Raw genomic sequence first — 1,018 nt, forward strand, 5'->3', positions numbered from 1 at the left:
TATCCTTTTAAATAACAGTTTTCTTTCTGCAAGCCTGGGAAACACAATGAAGTTCATCTACTTCCAACAAATGAACAATTCAAAGCTCCCCCAAAAGCTAGATGTAAAACACCAATTCTTCCCTTGCCAATCGTTTTGCTTCCCATTAATAATGTGTGTCAAAACACTTTGCAGAACTGGTACCAACAACTCAATTTGAGTATAATGGCAAGAAAATAGAAGTTTTTCTCAGGCTTCAGCAGCATGCTTATCCTGAACAGAAACATAATATTCCTGAAACATCAAAGGAGGCCAGATTATGGTCATATTCAAGGAAACACAAGACAGGGACCAACAGAGCAAGGCTTCAGGAAAGTTGCAAGTTAAATGAGAAAGCAGAAGAGACTGATGTGGTTGAAATGGTATCGTCACCTCGGGAATCTTCATTGGCATCGTGGGGAAGGATTTCTGCAAGAGCTGTTCAGCCTAAGGCTGTGAATTCATCATGTTCCATTCCTGCTTCTGCTGAGGCCTTTTCGATGCAAGCCTCTGGTGTCAGGTGGTGTGTAGTCCACGGCAGCTCTCTGAGCAGACACAAAGGGTCGGGTTCACCTGCAGTTTCATGCAGGTCAGGCCTGGGTGCCTGCCACTCCCAGGACGATGATTTCTTTCTTCCTGTTACCAGCCTGCCATTTCCCATCCCCAGCCCTAGAAGATAACATGGTATGCCCTGACTGTGCTAAGAGGAATAAGAAGATAATGAAAACGTTAATGACAATGGAGAAGAAGCAGCAACCTGGTTTGAACACAAAGTAGAAGACCAGAATATGCCACCTCAAAGTATTAGAGAAAGATGGATGTACTTTCAGAATGTGTAACCTAATGTGAAGCAATGGAAAAAAAGATCATTCGAAGAAATCTTTGTGATCTACAAAACAGAATCAAGTGATTAGGACTCCACAGTGAATATGGTTGACTGGGTGACAGCCCCATCAAAAGAAACTCTTTTTGGGCCCTGAAAAACCACTAAAATAAAGTC

General features: G+C 42.5%; 1 pseudogene; it reads left to right on the forward strand.

Moving 5' to 3' along the window:
* LOC105810566 overlaps positions 1–795 on the forward strand; it is a 15,514-nt pseudogene extending 14,719 nt beyond the window's left edge.
* Positions 796–1,018: the final 223 nt, after the last annotated feature.

The sequence above is a fragment of the Propithecus coquereli genome, unplaced genomic scaffold (genome assembly GCF_000956105.1).
Source record: "Propithecus coquereli isolate 6110/MARCELLA unplaced genomic scaffold, Pcoq_1.0 Scaffold215, whole genome shotgun sequence".
NCBI lineage: Eukaryota > Metazoa > Chordata > Mammalia > Primates > Indriidae > Propithecus > Propithecus coquereli.